The 21,145-nt window shown below is 33.2% G+C and overlaps 1 protein-coding gene across 1 annotated transcript in view; it reads right to left on the reverse strand.

Annotated features, from left to right (window-relative positions):
• LOC143049326 (beta-1,4-galactosyltransferase 4-like) overlaps positions 1–21,145 on the reverse strand; it is a 262,011-nt gene that overhangs the window by 61,825 nt on the left and 179,041 nt on the right. The gene's annotated exons all lie outside the window — the stretch shown is intronic.

Below are 21,145 nucleotides of genomic sequence, written 5' to 3' on the forward strand. Positions count from 1 at the left end.
TTTTTTTATTAGGTAATTGTAACTACTGTAAAAAAAATCTCTCAAATCATTATTAAACGGCAAAACAACGGCACCCAATGAAAATGAAAATAAAAACAAAACGTGTACAAATTAATAAAAAATAATTAAAATCTGCGAGCAGCTGTTCTGTGATTCTATGAACTACTTCTTGTTGTAAAGTATCAAACGTGTCAGATTGAAATTATCATGATTTCAATCCTTGTTTCGGTAGGCGAGAAAATATTTTATATAAAAAATGTTATCCATATTCATTTTGCTTATTTTTTTAATCATGTTTTAATATTATTATTTTGTTGACCACTTATTGCTCAAATTTAAAGACATATGAATAAAAAAAAACGTAGTAAAAACGAGGGAAGAAATTCTCTAAAATGAATTTCTATTGTCTACAAGTGAACCTGAATCAATAATAATTCATTTTCATTTACTATGATAGAGTACACACTGTAATTGACATACACGAAATATCTTTGAAATCTGTTAATTGATAAATTGTTCTCTTCTTAACGTTCAGTGACAAATATTTCATGCAATATTAAGGACATCTGAAATTCAATATACAATAAATCTATTGATCAGTGGGTCCTACAAAGTAAAAGATCTGTGGTGAATGCCAGAAAAAAGAGGTTGCCACTGGGAAAGGATATCTATGCTATATATGATAGGAATAGAAATCCCCATTTCGAATAAAAAAATTTAAGTCAGTTCTTCCATGATGAAACAGGTTTAAAATATATTGAAATATCGTATGGCAATACAAGTTCATCGGTTAACATGTGTGTACTTTAACAAAAATAAAATCCTAAGATTTCAATCGTGGTATTTGAGCCCTAAATAAATTATCCAGTTCTTTAAATAAAGCGTGTATGGTGTATTGTCAATGAATCTTGATATTCGCGTAATCAAGTATAACAGTTACTTTTTTTATGATTATTTATCAGGGATAAGATTTTTGATTTATATGACATATTCTGACTGATAGATGTACGAAAAAAAAAACCGTAAAACAAATTTCTCGAAAGAATGCAACATTTTACATGAAATGACGAACTAGATAATTAGTAAACACGTTAAATAAGTTGGTATTATAGTACTAATAAGCTTATGATCCTGTATCATTTCTTGACATCCGTTTTAAGGGCATACGATACAGTTTTGATCCTGTATTTACAAGTTCGTGAAAATTTGCATTTTTTACCTGATTAATTCAAATATGTAATAAAAAATATACCTTCATGTGCTACTTTTTGAGTAAAATGAGGTCGAAATTTTGTATATTTGCTCAAAATTTAGATTTGTGGTCGTAATTTCTTTTTCGAAAGAAAGACATAACTTTTTTGTTGTAAAAGATAAACACAAATTGTTTTTTGTTAAATAATCGGTAATTTCTGTATTTTATAACTATCCTAAAAAATTATGCATTTTTAATTCAGAAATAACTCATATTTATCAAATGTTCATGAATTGAGGAAAATACATCAGTTTTTGCTGCATGTTTATCAAAATTAAAAAAAAACTCTATTTACAGTTTTATAAAATTTGGGTCACATAATCTCCCTGCAAAATGAAACAAATTGCTGTTTTGAAAAATAGGGGTCCATGAACTCGTTTTCAAATTAAATCAGTTTAAATGATAAAAATCAGTCGAAAAATGCATCTTTTCCCGATATGTCACAGTTTGACGGCGCGAAAATAACATTTTACGTTAGCAACGTCATTACCTCCCCTGTAACTGTATCGTATGCCCTTAAGTATACTTCTAACGCATTATATACTGCAGCTGTCCTATTTGAGCAGTCAAATTGCATTGACTGTATATTCATATGTGATATACAGTCACTGACCGTATATCACCTTGTTTATGACGTTGACAATGCGTTTCAATAGAGTTTTATTTATGACGTCAATAAAACATACAGGTTCGCGGAAATTTTACGTCGTCCGCTCCAAATTAAAAAATGAAGGTTTTTACCCTAAATACTTCATTTAGAACACTTATAAGAGTTGCAGTATATAAAGAATAACCATACATTGTCTCGAAATATCAATCGGTTATTTGTACTCGGCTCGAAACAGGTAGAAATGCTCGGCACAGCCTCGCATTCTACCTGTTTCTAAGCCTTGTACAAATAACATTGATATTTCGAGACAATGTATGGTTATTCTATATTTATTCAGTTTGCTTCATTCCCGCCAAAATCGTCATTTTGACGCTGTTTTTTTGACGTTGTCAGTGCCCCTGAGTATTGTGACGTTACAATAGACCTTTGACGTTCTACACAATCAACAATATTTGTGTGTAGAAGCCATAAATGTCCCTTTGGCAGCAAGAGGGTTAATATTATTGTCACAATGTCGATGGAAAGTGGGACCAATGATATTGAGCATTTATAGATATGATTAAAAAGTCAATTGTTCATGAACAATTGAAAGGTCTTTCCTTGGGTTGAAGTCATAAAACTTTGCTCAGTGCTTGGAGCACAAAAATCATGCTCGAAACATGAAATCCAGTATTTTGATTGGTTGATTCTTGAGTCTGAGTACAAAAATCGTGCTTGAAAGTTTTTATGACCGCAAGGCCTTTTTTTTTATTGGTAGCCTTCTGAGTTCAAACATATATAGTTGCTTAGGACTTTTATGTAGTTCATAACAAGTGGTTGCTAAGGACAAAAATTATTCCTAAGGATAAAAATATTACTTTCAGTATTAAAATGTCATATGTACTATTCATAGTTTTTAAAGTTAAAAAAATAAGTGATTGCTAAGGACTTACATGTCGTTGCTAGGGACAAAAATGTCATTTCCATTATTAAAAATTTCATATTTATATTATTCATAGCCTTCTAAATCCAAAAATATATGGTTGCTAAGGTGTTTCATGTTGTTGCTAGGGACTTTGACCTCTGACCTTGACCTAACTTTGTAGATCTGATTATGCTGAACATTTTTGCAATTCAAACTTTCTTTCTATCTCTAACCTCTTTTGGGTTATAAGCGAAAATCATCATTTCGGACCCGAAAAACAGTTTTTGTGCACTAGGTCCATAATAGTTGGTCTAATAATTTTGAACCCAACATAACAACAACATAACAAATGTAGATCTGGACAAGACACACATTTTCTCCGTTATATTTTATCAGCCATCTTTTACGGTTATTGAGTAAATTCGATAACAAGCTAAGGTCAAAATCTAGGTCATGACCTTGACCTTTGACCTAGCTTAATTTTCTTAGTTACGTAGATTGTTATAGAAAAAGGAAAGACCTTAAATACAGTAAGGTTTTCCCTTATAGTGAAAGGAAAGACCTTAAATATTCATCTACAATATTTAAAAAGATAATATATAAATTGTTTGGGCACAGAAGGTTCAAATGTTAACAATCCATCCCGTATCAGTAAAATAGCAGTATTGTATTTCAAATGCAGCTGACACCAGGGATTGATACTTCAGGACTGACATGCTACATTAATACATTATGTATCCTACAAAAGCATAAAGGTAGAAGCGTAGGTATAACTTGAATGCAGTTGACAATGCTACTAATGAATAAATTCAGCCAATTTATATAATAGTAATATTAAAAAAGATGCTATATATGATTTTTACAAAATAAATCAACATTCACTATACTAAAAAGTAAAATACTTTTGCCATGCTAGACAACATATCATTTCTATTTTTTATTTTTTTTGCAATCAAAAAGAATATATGCCCCATGTTCAACAGTGCTTAAAATATAAAATATACATTGTGTATTACATATTATGTTTGATTTGGGTATACCTTCTTGTCTACCCAGTTTAAACCAAACTGTATACCGTGAAAAAATCATATGTACCTTTATGTAAATTAGATAATGAAAATATTGCTACTGCAGTCGCCAAAACCTACAACAACATTTTATTGAGAACTATATATATAATTATATTTAAGAAATAATTCATGGGGGCTTGAATATATCGTGATTTTACCACGGGTTGGCCCTTTATGACAAATATTTTACCCTGAGCGATAGCGAGGGGTAAAATATCGGCATAAAGGGACAACCCCTGGTAAAATCTAGATATATTCAAGCCCCCATGAATTATGTCGATTCTAATAGGACATATACGGCAATTCTTTTGGATCGAAGCGCTCTAGGTGGAGGACAATATTTGCCGTTCCCGTAAATAAACGCACTATTAAATTGGCGTAAAAGAACGGAGTAAACTGAATTAGTGACATGCTTAAACTATTTTCGATAACGTATTTAGATAGTTTTTGATGAATTTAAATGATAATGTACTTAAAAGTATTATATGTATAAAAATAATTGGCTTACACCAGATTTTATCATCGTTTGTTTACGTTTTCTTGTTGTGATGATTTTAGGTTTCACTAGCGTGTATTTTCCCGTAAACTGCTTATATTCTTACGTCATCTTTCTATGACGTCGGGTACCTTATTCATAAAAAGCATATATGACGTGGGAGAACAATCGGAACAGCTCTGGCAATATATTCATATTTTACCACGGGTGTGTACTCAAAGCGTTTGAAGGACGTCATGTTAGAATCTGCTATATAAGACTCCATCATGAAACATATGAAACAATTTATTTGAGAAAACATACGGCATAATTAAATACAAAATAATTTTAGAAAAAACAAATATGACAGATCGATGAGCCAACAACAACCATTGAACTACGGTCACTTGAGGAGTGGGGATAGGCACATATAGAATATGGCGGGGTTAAACATGCTTGAAGGCGATGGTGCCACAGCAAAACAAATAGACAAACTGATAAAAAAAAAGTCATGAGCAATAAACAATAAACCACTCAGTTACAAGTTTCTGACTTCGGACAAATAAAATGTGGCGGAGTTTAACATTTTTAAATAGCCAATCATCCCCTAACCTTTGAACAGTGGTGTAACAGTACACCATAAGAACAAACTAGAAGAATCAGTCGAAATGGACTTAACTCATCAGATCGATTCATTCAAAGCAGAAAAAAAAACAGATTGGCCGTGGCAGGATATTCAGCCACATTTGGCATAACTTTTTGGAATTTTGGGTCCCAATGCTCTTCAACTTTGTTCTTGTGTTGCTTTATAACTATTTTGATCTGAGCATCACTGATGAGTTTTATGTAGACGAAATGCACGTTTGGTGTATTAAAGTATAAGCCTGGTACCTTTGATAACTTGAACTAATAATACATCCATAAAAACAAAAAAGGACACAAAGTACAGATATATGAGTATCCGCAGTTACTGACAACTAGTCCAAAGCCAATAACTAATACATGAAGCATGTATCTAAGACTAAAATATCAATCAGTACACATCCAACTTCCTACAGATTTAGTGTAAAGACGTCATTAACAATCGGAGAAAAACATAGCATTGTGTAAAATCAAAATATAAGTGTCGACAGATTGTTGTATCCTGAATGTGCATATGTGTTAAACAAAAACATTAAGTACGATTTTTATCTACCTGATAACAAAATCAATATGTATACCAATAAAAACAAATTCAAAGATCCAATTACTACGGAAGCCGATAAGGGCCATTCAAAAAAAAAATTATGTCGTAATTACGACATAGCATGTCGTAATTTCGACATAACATGTCGTTATTACGACATCGCTATGTCGTAATTTCGACATAACATGTCGTTAAACGACATCGCTATATCGTTATTTCGACATATCATGTCGTAGTAACGACATCACTATGTGGTTATAACGACATAGCTATGTCGTAATAACGACATCGCTATATATAAAAGAATATGTATTATGATTGCCAAGAGACTTAATGACACAGAAATTAACAACTATGGGTCATCATAATGCCCCCAATAATTAGAAAAGCCCCCGCATAGTCAGCTTTAAAAGAGGGGGAAAGATACCAGAGGGAGAGTCCCGAAATGTTGTGTGGCAGTGTTATTAATTGATTATTAGCTCCCTTGGTAAAACTCCAAATTTCATATTTAATGTATTTCATTGTTAAATAATTTTTATGAAGCTTAATAAGTATATATTTGTTAATTGCATAGCTTTTACTATTTGAATTCATTGGTTAAAGATTTCTATTTATATTGTAAAGTTTATTATTTGCATCGTCGCAAAATCTCTCGTTACCTTCTTTGGATACCTTCAGTGAGAAACTTAAGTATTTTATATCTTCAACTTTGTATTTGTTTGACTTTATAAATACTTTGATATGAGCGTCAGTTAATAAAGATAAAAAAAAGATATGAGCGTCAGTATAAAAAAAAAGATATGAGCGTCACTGATGAGTCTTATGTAGACGAAACGCGCGCCTGGCGTACTAAATTATAATCCTGGTACCTTTGATAACTATTATAGATCCCATCTGATGTTTATAAGGTACCAGCCGTGGAAGGTATGTACAGCCGGACAAGGTTGACATAAACTTCTATTTGTTGGAAGAATAATACGTGGAATATAATGAGGACTGACTTTGCAAGCCAATCATTTCATCTCTAAATGCGGCGTCGAAGAGGGTTTTTGACTTCGATTAACTTTTGAAAGTTTTTTTTCGGTTTTTTATAATGTTGGTTGATTCTGGTTCTGTTTGTTTTGTGATGTCATTTTATCAAAAACTACCTCGAGTTGTGGAAATCGATTTAATAATGTTTACCTTTTAAGTTATTTCAACTAAAAATGCAGTACTGTCGCAAGTAATGTAGAAAGGAAAGATGGGACATGTATACGGTTTTCCATAAATTTTTTTATCATAGGATGTTTAACTTTCAAGGTGCATATCATCTGTCATTGTAAAATTTCTATATCTTAATTCAACCCCAATACAAAAATAACTGACACTCAGCAAGTAAATCGAACATTTTTACCCTTGGTTAAATTTGAATAGAATTGTATTTTCCCTGGCACATATGTTGTCGAAATACACCCCTTCAATTACTTGAACCTTGGCTTGAGAATTATTTCACAAGTCATCTATAGTGTTCAACTTCTGATATACATTTTAAAATATAGTAATGTACTCCTGGATCGTCCGCGAAAACAGCAAATATAATCCCGGGTTTTTATCAATTCGATGAAACTGTTTTCGTCGCTGTTTGGGATTCGTCTTTCAATTACCTCTATTTCATGCAAAAGTTTATGTTGACGAAAAGTTCCGGCTTCGCTAGTACAGGGATTACTTTCATCACGACAGTTATAACATGAATAGCAGGACAAATCGCGAAGTAAAACATTCCGCGAACTGGTAATAAGTCTTTTAATATTGGGGATTGCACCTTACTGAAGTGATGACTTTAAATGATCTATTTTGGAGTACTTCCGTTACATAAATTTCAGTTCGCATTTTACATTTAGAGGACTGTCTTGGTGTCTCCAATTTGTCTTTGCAAACGTTGGACGAAGTTCATGTAATGGGATTTTTTCTCCATTTCCAATTCTTTTAAATAAATCGTTAAAAGCTATAAACGATTAAAAATTGCAAAATGTATTCTGTGTCGAATCTATGTCCCCGGGCGGAGTCTATAGCAACATGCACTATTCTTTTTTTTCGGCAGCAATCATCAACCTCTTTTTCCAAATTTCATAACACGATTTGTTTTAATTATTATCAACATTTCATTGAAACTTTAGAACATGTGACGTTGGAAATTAACGTCTTTATGATTTTAGACGTTTTCAGACGTTTGTACAAATTGGCTACCGTTTTGTAATGTGTGGAATCATTTTATTCCTTTAATACCCAAATATGTAGATAATAAGAAAAGAATCTTGGCATTTTTTACTCTTCGTGTATTTAACTTTTGTTTTGATCAATTATCAAAAAAACTACGCGTCAACTGCTTTGAAAAATAAAATATACACTTGGACAAAATGGCTACCGTTTGAAAAACGACTGTGTAGAGAAGATATTATTGAATCAGCAATATTTGAACTCACATGAGGCAAATATTTGTACTTTTGTTTGATATTATTACTGTCTTACTCTTTTTATTCATTTTCTGCTATATCTACTTAGGCAGCAACCATTTGATTTTCTGGGGGGGGGGGGGGGGGGTATGGTTTTTTTTTCTGTGCAAACTTTTTTTTTCGCCTTCGGCGAAGAAAAATCTATTTTTTTAGCGACAAACCGAAGACAATTTTTTTCTTTCAATTTTAGCATTACATATAGTGGCAGCTGAGGGTGAAACAAACAATTTTTTTTACTCAGGGTCCAAAACAAATTATTTTTTTCACCAAAACCGGGAAACAAACTTTTTTTTCCAAAAAAAACCATAGCCCCCCCCCCCCCCCCCCCCCCCCCCCCCAGAAAATCAAATGGTTGCTGCCTTATAAAATTCCCTTTCAGTCGTTGAGTTAAAGAAAAACGTCGTTGGACATTTTTCTTATTCTAGCTTAATATGCAGCCACCGAGTCAAATGTAATTTGGCAAAATAACGGCTTTAACGCCACAAAGAACCGACACATGTCGTTGTTCCTGCCAAGAATCAAGAAGATCAGAGAATAAGAAATAGGATCACTATACATAAGAGTTAAAACAGTTTTTCATAAATGTAACGTTGGACATCCGTTGTTTTTTTCACATAGCTTTCTTATTTTAATCGTCAAATATACTAGATATTACTTAGTATAGGATCAAAAGCTGTAAAAACATAATTTAAAACATATATTGAATTTGTTTTAATATTGGTTCGTGTTTTCTATCATTTTTATTTTGTTTTGCGGATGAAATTTCGAAGATTTTGTTTTAAATCCTAGGGGTTGTAGGAACATCGTGCCCAATGTTTGAAAGTAGAACTAGAGCAATCAATACTTCAATTCACCCTTATTACAAGAAGCCATGTAGTTTGCGCTTATTTAAAGGGAGATGGAATGCTTGGCTTGTAATGTCAGTCCTCATAAAATTCCACGTATGATTCTTCCAACAAATAGAAGTTTATATCAACCTTGTCTGGCTGTACGGCCCTTCCTCGGCCGGTATCTTATTGAACTTAGATGAAAGCTATAAAATATGTAAGTTTCAAAAGAAGGTAACCAAAGAATTTGCAACGATGCTTTTTTCTTTGGTTTCATCTTCTGACATCAGACTCGGACTTCTTTTGAACTGAATTTTAAATGTGCGTATTGTTATTCGTTTACTTTTCTACATTGGCTAGAGGTGTAGGGGAGGGTTGAGATCTCATAAACATGTTTAAACCCGCCGCATTTTTGCGCCGGTCCCAAGTCAGGAGCCTCTGGCCTTTGTTAGTCTTGTATTATTTTAATTTTAATTTCTTGTGTTCAATTTGGATATTAGTATGGCGTTCATTATCACTGAACTAGTATGTAATTGGTTAGGGGGCAGCTGAAGGACGCCTCCGGGGGCGAGAATATCTCGCTACATTAAAAAATCTCTCGGTGACCTGCTGCTGTTGTTTTTTCTATGGTCGGGTTGTTGTCTCTTTGACACATTCCCAATTTCCATTCTCAATTTTAAATATCAAACTTTACAATATAAATAAAAAAATCTTTAACCAATGAATTCAAAGAGCAAAAGCTATGGAATTAACAAATATAAACTTATTAAGATTCATGTAAAGTATTTAACAATGAAATACATTAAATATGAAATTTGGAGTTTTACCAAGGGAGCTAATAATTAATTAATAACACTGTCTGCCACACAGCATTTCGGGGACTCTCCCTCTGGTATCTTTCCTCCCTCTTTTATATCTGGCTATGCGGGGGCTTTTCTAATTATTGGGGACATTATGATGACCTATAGTTGTTAATTTCTGTGTTTAACTGTTATTTAGTCTCTTGGCAATCATAATACATATTCTTTTATATATAGCGATGTCGTTATTACGACATAGCTATGTCGTTATAACCACATAGTGATGTCGTTATTACGATTATATTATATATCAATTATAGAGTTTGTATTGTTCAGACGTTACAACTCTATAATTTTAATCAATTATTTCCAACCTTCACTTTGACTGGAACTTACAATCAATATTTTGTTATACATGTAATAGAAACGGAACTTGATGGTTGTATAGCCGGGTAAAATGGCGTCCCGACTATATGGAAATCAAGAAGAATATTTCGCTCCTTTAGCTTTTATTTTAGCTGTCCGACAAGACGGAACAACAAACACCAAACTAAATATAATTTAACATACAAACAATAACAATTATTATATATAAAAGCACAAGCAGTTAAAGAATTAAGCAGATTAACAGATGCCAAACAGAAATAACAATAGATTAAAAGAGTAACTAGTGTCCGACACGTATTGGTAAATTACAACTTCCAAACTGGCCTAGAGCATACATAATTAAATGAATAGACTAAATGAAATTCCTTTGTCCAAGATTATGATTGACACTCAATCCGTGTATAACACTAAGACCTAAATTTACGACAGTCAAGAATAATAAAATAGATTCAAAACATGAAAATACATTAAACAATTGGATTAATAAAATGTTTAAAACGAATTTCACACTGCACAGTCGAAATTGTCCGGTCATAGTTGTTTGATTTTAACGAAATAAAATATTACATTTATTTACTTTAGTTAACTGCCCTTGATGTATATGGCAGCATGTTGGGCAGCAATCATTTGATTTTCTGGGGGGGAGGGGGGGCTATGGTTTTTTTTTGGAAAAAAAAGATTGTTTCCAGTTTTTGGAGAAAAAAATAATTTGTTTTTGATTCTGAGAAAAAAAATTGTTTGTTTCACCCTCAGCTGCCACTATATGTAATGCTAAAATTGAAAGAAAAAAATTGTTTTCGACTTGTCGCGAAAAACATTTGTCCAGAAAAAAAAACCATAGCCCCCCCCCCCCCCCCCAGAAAATCAAATGATTGCTGCCTTACATTGGCTCCAGTAAAACATAGGCGGATCCAAAGGGGGGGCTGGGGGGGCCCGGGCCCCTCTTTCGTGGGAAAAAAATTGGTTGATTATATAGGGAATCATTGAAGCATGACTGGAGCGCCCCCCCCCCCCTTAGGATCCGCCAATGTAAAATGTGATTTGCAAACGTCTTCAACTGTTTTTGAGCGGTAAAATTATGGTGAAGTGGTTTAATAAACTTCAATGGCATCAAAGCAAGCCTGAACAGCCAAAGAAAAAGAACGGATAAGAAGTAAAAACAAAGACAAGCCAATTCCGGGTGCGTTTGATTTGTCCGCAATTTTTAAACTCAACAAACATTTCCATTAGCAATGATATGAATGGTCAACCTTACATGAACAATAACACAAATTTCCACAACATGTCCATGCCTATGATGTCATCACCTTTCGTAACTTCGCCTACGCAGCAATTCCAAATGGGGGCTCCGTATATGCCCTGCCCCACACCAACGCAAGCGAGCCCACCTCAATGGGCAACCGAACTGTTATCAAAATTCAAAGCTATGTCTGTTAAAATGAACAGTATTGATGAAATAAAAAGTGCAGTTAGGGAGCTACCATTTGATTTTTATGGGGGGGCTAGGATGAAAAATTTTGTCCTGCATTTTTTTTAGCTGTAATCTCTGTCCTGCCTTTTTATTTTTCACTCTGTTCGGTCCTGCCTTCTTTTTTTTTTAGTATATCCGACTTTTTTTTTACCTCAATTGTCGTCCTGACTTTTTTTTTTGCAAGTGTCTCATCCTGCCTTTTTTTTTACTCAAAACTCCTGTCCTGCCTATTTTTTTCAAATTTCATCCTAGCCCCCCCATAAAAATCAAATGGTAGCTCCCTTAGCAGTGTTGATTTTAAATTGAGTGAAATGAAAGGTGATATGAATAAACTATCCAAACGTGTACTTGATGTAGAAACAAGCCAAAATTGTATATCCAAATCATTCGATTAAAACATTAAAATGCATGAAAAAAACAAACAAAAAGATAGAATCTGATATTAAAAAACTTGCAACAGAGTGTGAAGCCTTGCGCAATGATATGTCATTTATCAAGCGCGACTCTAAAAACTTGTTAGATTCAAAAGTCAACCTTCAGAAAATTTTCAAAGCAAATGAAAAGCTCAACAATGATCTTGAATCTATTAAGCACGCCTGGTAAACCATCTTATCTCAACCAAATGGTTGAGACGGAAAAAAGTATTCTGGCACTTCCCGTTGAGCTTTTCTGGTTCAAAATATTCAAAATAAACACAGGGTAGGTCGAATTTTCGTCGATTTACTGAAAATCAATGACTTGTTTGTAAAATCGGAGAATGCCATGCCATAGATAAATAATAATTGTAACTAATATGTCTCTTCTTGGTTTAAAATATTTTAAATTGAAGTCACAATCACTTTTCTCCTACGGATTATAATGTTTACATTCTTTAAATCCGATAGAACTGCTATGATATTAATGACTTAGCAAGAAAATATGTCAATTATTTGTGTTTTTTTTTAAGGCTTTACGATAACCACGTCGCCAGGTAAACTAAATTTGCGACAGTAAAACTACCGATGGACGTCCTAAAGCTTCAAATACAATACAGTTATCTCTTAATTGATACTAAGCTACACAAGGTCATGTTTTTCACTGACTGTTTATGACGTCTTAACACTAAATTCATTGGATGTTGGATGTGTACGGATTGATAGTTTAGTCTAAGATGCATGATTTTTTTATTAGTAGTTAGTGGCTTTGAACTAGCTGTCAGATAACTGCGAGTACTCTCAGATCTGTTCCTATTGTCTTTTTGTTGTCAGGATGTTCAAGAACCCGGCCACGTCCAATTGTATTTTTGTCTATCTGATGAGTTAAGCCTTTTTCAACTGATTTTTATAGTTCGTTCTTATGTTGTACTGTTATATAGACCACTGTCCCAGGTAAGGGGGAGGGTTGGGATCCCGCTAACATGTTTAACCCCTCCACATTATTTATGTATGTGCCTGTCCCAAGTTAGGAGCCTGTAATTCAGTGGTTGTCGTTTGTTTATGTGTTACATATTGAATCATATTTGTTTTTCGTTAATTTTTTTTTATATATATATAAATAAGGCCTTTAGTTTTCTCGTTTAAATTGTTTTACATTGTCATATCGGGGCCTTTTATAGCTGACTATGCGGTATGGGCTTTGTTCATTGTTGAAGGCCGTACGGTGACCTATAGTTGTTAATGTCTGTGTCATGTTGGTCTCTTGTGGACAGTTGTCCCATTGGCAGTCATACCACATCTTCTTTTTTATAGTTGAAAATTTCATTCACCAGAAGATCTCAACATTGTTTCAGAATATCTCAACCGATACCAGAAAATCTCAACATGACATACTTTATAACATATTTAGCTTAATGAAATTATATCAGTAAAGAAAAAGAACAAACAGTAATTTTATGTTTATAATGTTTTAGAAAAATACTAATTTACTGATATATATGCTAGTTTATCAATGATATCACTGTCATTTTGTCAATAGCTGACTGCGCTGGCCACATTTACCTGCTGGAGAAAAGTCATTACGATGTCATTTTAAATCATATTCATTTGTGTTATACACGAGATAACCCGTAATTCCAATATCTATGGCATGACATTCTCCGATTTTACAAAAAACGCATTGATTTTCAGTAAATTGACGAAAAGTCGACCTACCCTGTGTTTATTTTGAATATTGTGAACCAGAAAAGCTCAACAGGAAGTGCCAGAATACTTTTTTCCGTCTCAACATTTGGTTGAGATTAGATGGTTTACCAGGCGTGTTAAGGGATCTACCATTTGATTTTTAGGGGGGGGCAAGGATGAAATTTGAAAATAAGGCAAGACAGGAGTTTTTAGTAAAAAAAAAAAGGCAGGATGAGACACTTGCAAAAAAAAGTCGGGACGACAATTTAGGTAAAAAAAATCAGGATAAACTGGAAAAAAGGCAGGATCGAACAGAGTGAAAATAAAAAGACAGGACAGAGATTACAGCTAAAAAATTGCAGGACAAAATTTTCCATCCTAGCCCCACCCCCTAGAAATCAAATGGTAGCTCCCTAAGTGTGAATCCATGCGTGCGACGTTTGCGCTCTTTCATAGGACATTTGCGCTTTTTTTTGTGGACACTTGCGCTTCAAAACATAGGACATTTGCGCTTTTTAAAAATGGACATTTGCGCTTTTTACATAGGACATTTGCGCTTTTTAAAAAAAAAATATATATCTATGACTTCCCTCCTCTTTTATCCGGGCTTGGAACCGGCAGGTTAGACCTGGCAGAGTTAAAGTCATTCTTTATGGTTAAAAGTTTAAAAATTATTTCATAGCACCTTCATGTCTTAGCACATTGTTGATATATGTTAAAAGTTTATTTACAGCTAAAAGTAAACATTCTTAAGAAATAAAATCAAGTACTGTCAGCACAATTACAGGTCAGTTTTAGCTTGATATTTGAAGCCCAATGAGTGAACAAATTTTGCTCTTGTTATGTGTCCTGATTGGTACATTGCCCACATCTCAAATAAATGATCGAGTTTCTCCTTTTCCACTCTTGATTGGGGAGCCTGTTCATCAATGTGCCGAATCTTAATATAATTTACTGACTGTTGTTCAATAATGCTCTTCAGAAATATAAAAATGGCAGGATGAGTCATGTAAAACTGTGCATTGTAGTGAGCATGGAAGGATTCTGGACCATTTGTTGTACGCTTACTGTAAGATGGCTGTTCAGCCCATAATATTGGTGGAAATCTTGATTCAACTGTAACATAATTTTCTGTCAGGTAGTCTGCAAATTTGGAACATCTCGGTTCTTTAGGTGCTTCAGCCATCATATCTTCTACAAATGAGTCTTCAACATCTGAATCCGGAAGAAAAGAAAGTCCGAAAAATTTGTGCAACCATTTTCCCACTTCAGTTGTACATTCCTTGTATTCTTTAGAGAGTCATAATGCTTGAATTTTTCTCCACCAGGCTTGGGACAGATAGAAACGGCAGTACTTCAAGAGGGCTGATGGAAATAAATGTCTTACAACAACCATAACTCGGTCTTCAAAGTCAACATGAACCATCTTAGGTTTCAAAGTCAAATTTCTATCATCACAAACTTCAACTAGCTTGGTAAAACAATGATGATATAAAATTAAAAAATTTAGGGCAAAATTTAAATGTTCCGTCCATAAAAATGTCTTCAACATAACACAAGCATTCTAAATTGGTTGTACATGTAAAGATGATTAATCCATTTTCTCTGTCGTTGACTTCAAGAAAATTTTCGAATTACAGGATAACCTTCAAAGAGAGTGTGAACCTCTTCTCTTGACTTGGGTAAATTCGGTTGGGATTTTCTTCTCACTTTGTACATTGCCTTTGAAACAGACTTTAAATCCTAAGGATGTAAAGAATCTTCACCAACATCTTTCAATCCAGCTCGAATGATTTTTGATGGTCTCTGTGTGAGGTCGTCAGCAGCCTTTCGTTTTGCATACACTCTTAGCAGATGGCGCTCAATTTTTCTGTCGTCGAATTGTTCATGATTATGATCATTTTTCTGACTCAAAATAATAGAAGTCCCATTGTCCGTTTTAATTCTTGCATTACAGTTTTTTACGGTACATCGCCATGAAAGGTCTCCAATTTTTAGGGTTTGGTCGAAACGAAATAAAAATCAATCAAGACATATACATGTTTTTTCTTTACTAGTCACTATAACTTTAAAATCCATGTTCACTGTGTAAATGTGAACTAACTAATGACAAATATAAGTTAAATTTATTTACGTAATGATTACTTCTCATTTAAAGCCCCAGTCACACTGTCACGTTTCAAGAGCTACGTTTTACTTCGTTTTGAAAGCGTAGCGAAACGGGAATATGCGTAACGAAGCATATCGAAACGTAGTGATCGGGACCTGCCCCGTATGTTTTGAAAATATAACAACAAACGTAGCGAAAATTAAAACAAAGTAGAAACCTAGTCAATACGTATCAAAGCTTCGCGGAACGTAACAAAACGTGCTTACTACGTATCGAAACGCATCAATGCGAGGTGGAAACGTGGGTCTTCGCGTACTAATACGTAGCGAAACGTGATAAGAACGTAGCACAAACCTAGCTTTCAAAATAACGGGACATTTTTACACAAAACGTAGTTGAAACTTAGCATTTTAAAACGTAGTTAAATGTGACAGTGTGACTGGGGCTTTAGATTACAGGTAGTCGACTATAGGTAAAAAGCGCAAATGTCCGGTCAATTTAATACAGGTGAATCAAAATTGAAAGCGCAAATGTCCATACTATTTGAAGCGCAAATGTCCTATCGTTTTACAGGTAAAAAAGCGCAAACGTCCTGGAATAAAGGAAAGTGAAAGGGAAGATTGAGCGCTTATTATTAAAAGTATTTGTGAAAACAACCTAGAAATTGAGGATGATTTAAACATAAAATCTGCCTTTCGTCTCGGTAAAAAAAATGAGGTAGCAGTATTGAGTCAAAATGAGGGTCAGAAACGTATATACGGCCTATATTGGTGAAAGTTAGTGACAGGCAGAAACGTGACAGTGTTTGTAAAAGGAGTTACAAGTTGATAAGTTAGTCAATTTCTATCACTGATCAATATCCGAAATCTGTTGTGGAAAAGAGGAAATCATTAATTCCCTATCTTAAAAAAGCTTGTGATGCAGATGTGAAAGCAGTGCTAATTAAGGATAAATTGTTTATTGGAGGCCTTTCATATTCAGGTGTCCCACTTGATATTGCTATTGCAAACGCAAAAAAAGGAAAAAAATGAAATTTAGTGATTCAGAAAATGTTTTACATAAAAGTCAAAATCACGATGGTACCGATGTCATGAATGAAAATGGTATACAAGTATCGTAGAAATCGTCGGAAGATTTAATTAAAAATTTAAAGTGTTTATCTTGGAATATAAATAGTGGTTTTGGAGAAAAATTAAAGATGAGAAATTTAAGAATTTTATTTGTACTTATGATAATGTGTTTTTATCAGAATGTTGGATCAATAATACATGTAATATTGAAATTGATGATTTTGTGTGTAAATCTATCCCTTTATCTAGAAAAAAGTATAAACAAGGGTGTGGTATGTATGTAATGGTAAGGAAATAATATTATCACCCTATGTTAAAATAATTGACATTTCATAGGAGACATTGATTTGGATAAGGATAGCTAAAGAACTGACTGGATGTGAAAGTGCCTATTTAATTGCAAATCTGTATATACCACCACAAAACTCATCCTTTTATAGCATTCATAATTGTGATTTATTTTATGAGCTTGAGTCTCAAATGATACATTACTCAGCTGAATGTACAAATATTTTTGTTATTGGTGATTTAAATGCTAGAACAGCTAATATGAATGATTTTGTACAAAATGACAAATTACATGATAGTATTTTAGATAGGGTTGGTGATCTGTTTACATATGTTGCTGATGAGGCTTTGTCTTGCTGTAATAACCCAGATGCAGGAACAAACGACTATGGAACAAAACTACTTAATTTGTAAGAGCAGTGGACTTTAATTATAAATGGGCGCAACCCTGATGGCCTTTCAAATGATTTTACATAGAGTGGTTCAAGAGGTATGAGTGTGATCGACTACTTGTTAGCTAAGCCAATTAACATTGAAAAAGTTTTAAAATTTATTGCAAGTAATTTTACAACATACAGTGACCATGCTCCCATACATGTTCAGTTTAAAACTGACTTTACTATGCAGTGCAATGATATAAATTCAAAATTAATGGATGGTGAAGAATCTCAATTTTTCAAATGGAATAAAGAATCTAGAGACTTATGCTATAATGCCCTACTTGTTAATGCTGATCATTTAAGTTCAACGATAGCTAATATGGACAAAGCGTCTCAGGATGGTATGGACTTGTGCATAAATAACTTAACTCAGTGCTTAACAAATGTGACAGCTCCTTTTTTCAAACAAATGCCAAAAGTAAAAGCGAAATTCCCAATATCAGAGAGCAAATACTGATAAACCATGGTTTGACCAGAAGTGTAAAGAGCTATATGCCAATTTTTGTAAAAAAATGCATACTTTTAATGGTAAAAAAACATTTAATAGTCATAAAAGTTTGAACAGTGCCAAAAAAGTTTACAAGAAGTATGAATGCAAGCTCAAACGTAGTTACAAACAACAGGAAGGATATATGATGTGTAAACTAAAGAAAGACAATCCAAGAAAATTTTATTCATTATTTAGGGAAAAAAATCAGAGGAAATGTGATTTAAACATTACTGACTTTTTGAATATTTCAAAGAACTTGTATCAAGTGCGCCGAATAGCAATAAGAGACCCGAAGTGATTAATAATGAATGTGTTTTTGATGAACTAGATTCAGATATTACTGCTGATGAGATTATAAAGGCAATTTATGAACTTAAAGCGGACAAAAGCCGTGGTCCAGACTGTTTGCTGAATGAATTTTTCATTGAATACAAGGATTTTATTATACCACATTTATGTACTATGTTTAACGCCGTATTGAATAGTGGATATTTCCCATCATCATCGTCAGATGCTATCCTGGTACCAATTTTTAAATCTGGTGATGCTAATGATGCAGCAAACTATCGTGGCATGAGCCATGTCAGCAATCTAGGTAAACTTTTCACCACAATACTCAATAAAAGATTGTTAAATTGGGCAACTGTCAATGATATATTATCTGATGAACAGTTTGGTTTTCGAAACGGTTATAGTACAGTTGATGCTGTTTTTTGTTTATACTCTGTTATTCAAAATAAACTCTGTAAAAATAAAAGATTATGTTGTTGCTTTGTAGACTACTTGAAAGCTTTTGATTCAATTGATCGCTTATGTTTATGGTACAAAATTTCCAGATAAGGTATTCGGGAAGACTATTAACTGTTTTAAAATCTATGCATAATAATGTTAGAACCTGTATTAAATTCAATGGGCTAAACTTTGATTACTTTTGTAACAACCTTGGTTTGATGCAAGGGGAAGTTCTTTCTCCTATTTTATTTTCTTTCTATGTGAATGATTTTGAAAATGAATTTATTGCTAATGGCAATTGTGCCTTAGAGTTTCAAGATATAACATTATTTTTGTTAATGTATGCTCGATGACATGATTTTGATGTCTGAAACAGTAGAAGTTTTACAGGAAATGTTGAATACTTTTTCAATTTGTAAACACAGAAAAATAGGGGCGTATGACATTTGCGCCGATTTTTAAAATTTTGATTCTTTCATTTGCGCCAATTTCATTTTTTCATTTGCGCCGATTTTATATTTGCTTCTTATTGGATTTACAGGTAAGTTAATACTTGTACATATACTATACCGTGCAGGTATATTGGTAAAATCTGTTTATAAACAAAGGTTTTAGTTGATTTTGATTCATATTGATCTGAACTTTGCTGTAATTGATGGACATATTACACACTGCAACGATCCTAGGAGTCAATTTTTTTAACCATCATCGGCCATACACATAAGTACGTTAATAGTAAGACAAAGAAAAGATGGATTTCGTTACTGACAATTACAACAAATATAGAAGAGACGAAATCAGAAGAAAGAATATATTAGATATGTTGCCTATAAATACTCAGCAATAACAGATTTATGATTTTAATGTATTCCGTTTTTATGTATTTAAATGCTGTAAATAGATTTTCAATTCGTCATTTTAGTATAAACCAGAGTGCTTTTATCTAAGGTTTTTACTTCTTGATTTTAAAGTATGTGAATATAGTGTACAACTGGATGACGGAAGGGGTCGATAATGATCAATGAAAAATAACATGACTTGGATGGAGAGTTGTCTCATTTGCACTCATACCACATCTTCTTATATCTATTCACCTGTAATTAACCTGTAATTTACCTGTAAAAAATCGGCGCAAATGAAATGCAGATCGGCGCAAATGCAAAACGCCGAAAAATAGGGCTTGCATGTCTGTTAATACAAAAAAAAATTGTTGTTTTCAGGAAGGTTGGAATTGTAAGGCCTAATGAGACATGGGTCTACAACGGTCAAACAATGGATATTGTGGAACAATTTTGTTATTTAGGTGTATTAATACCGTATAATTGTAAATTTCTTAATACACAGAAACATTGTGCCGAACGAGGTAGAAAAGCTATGTTCAGTATGAGAAAACTACATCATCATTATGTTTAAATGTATTTACTATGCCGAAGTCTTTTTGATACTTATGTTAGTAGCATATTAATGTATTGGTGTGAAATAGGAGAGTACACAAATCTCCTTTGATAGAAAGGGTCCATTTGGACTACTGCAAATGTTATTAAGTGTCAAAAGAACGACCTCAAATGTGATGGTCTATTTTGAATAAATGATGAACAAAATGGTTTTATCAAAGGCAGGAGTACTATTGACCATGTCTCACCTTTAACGTCAATAATTGAAACAAGGAAAAAATGCAAATTGTCAACTTTTGTCTCTTTTGTAGATTTTAAGAAGGCATATGATACAATTGACAGGTCACTATTGTTTAATAAATTAACAGATTTAGGTATAAGTACAAAGTTTATGTGTGCTTTGCAAGCCATTTATTCAAATATAGAATGCTGTGTTCGTGTGAACGGAAATACTACTGATTGGTTCAGTGTAAATACTGGTTTGAAACAAGGATGTGTTTTATCCACAGTCATGTTTAATATTTTTATTAATAACTTAATTGATGATATAAAAGCATTAAATATTGGTATAGACATTGACGGCGAAAAGGTTGCTATTTTATTATATGCAGATGATCTTGTTTTATTGTCTGAAAATACAGAAGATATGCAGAAATTGATTAATGTATTAGGTGTATGGTGTAATGATAATTGTTTAAAAGTTAATTTAAATAAATCAAAAATCATGCATTTTAGAAATCCCTCTGTGTTAAGATCAGATTTTGTTTTTAATATAAATGATGAAGTCATTGATTATGTTTCTAGCTATCAATATTTAGGATTAGTATTAAATGAATTTTTAGATTATAAATTTATGACAAAGGCAGTTGCAAAGTCAGCAAGTCGGGCATTAGGCCTTCTTATAGTAAAATGTAAAGCACATGGTGGCTTCCAACACATTATTTTCACCAAATTGTTTGACACTTTAGTTTGGTCAGTCATCAATTACGGCTCAGCTATTTGGGGTACAAGTGAGTTCTCCTGCATCTCAGCAGTTCAGAACCGAGCC

This window comes from Mytilus galloprovincialis, chromosome 1 (genome assembly GCF_965363235.1).
Source record: "Mytilus galloprovincialis chromosome 1, xbMytGall1.hap1.1, whole genome shotgun sequence".
Classification (NCBI taxonomy): Eukaryota; Metazoa; Mollusca; class Bivalvia; order Mytilida; family Mytilidae; genus Mytilus; species Mytilus galloprovincialis.